The sequence below is a fragment of the Diachasma alloeum genome, unplaced genomic scaffold, assembly GCF_001412515.2.
Source record: "Diachasma alloeum isolate Michigan unplaced genomic scaffold, Dall2.0 Dall_scaffold_01296, whole genome shotgun sequence".
Taxonomy (NCBI): domain Eukaryota; kingdom Metazoa; phylum Arthropoda; class Insecta; order Hymenoptera; family Braconidae; genus Diachasma; species Diachasma alloeum.
The window spans coordinates 127,709-128,417 of record NW_021681401.1 but is presented as its reverse complement, the minus strand read 5'-3'; positions in this window follow the sequence as shown (position 1 = coordinate 128,417).

The following is a 709-nucleotide window of genomic DNA, read 5'->3' as shown; positions in this document are numbered from 1 at the left end:
CTATCTGACAATCTCAGGGATATCATCCTCAGATTTAACAACAAAAAGCAGCTGGAGGAGGCTTCGATTGCCCTAAACCAGGCCATCATGGACTCCTTCGAGACAAACTGCAAGCTTATCCCGAAAGGGCAGCCCACTGAGACTCCTTGGTGGTCAGAGAGGCTCGGTGGGCTGAGGGGCAAAGCTAGAAAAGCTTTTAACAAAGCTAAGAACATGAGAGCGGGCCCCCGTAAGGAAGACGCATGGAAAACTTACAGAGGCTTGCTCGCAGATTACAACAAGGCAATAAAGGCAGCCAAAGAGGACTGCTGGAGGGCTTTCACAAGCAATGTGGAGAGTCAATCGGAGACCTCTAGGCTGGCAAAAATCCTTGGAACAAACAAGACTCCATATCTAGGGAGCCTACAGGCACCAGATGGCAGCCACACGGAAACCATGGGAGAGACTCTGAAACTCCTAATGAACACCCACTTTCCATGCTTCATACAGACCCAGGAGAGAGATAAAGAAACAATGCAAAATCAGAGGGATGTCTACGAAACCCATGATTGGGCATTGGCAAATAAAGTAGTGCAGCCCTGGGGGGTCAAGTGGGCCATCAAAACCTTTGAACCCTTCAAGGCACCGGGACCAGACGGGATCTACCTAGCCCTATTACAGGAAGCGATAGAGACTATCACGGGACCCCTAACCAAGATACTCAGAGCTA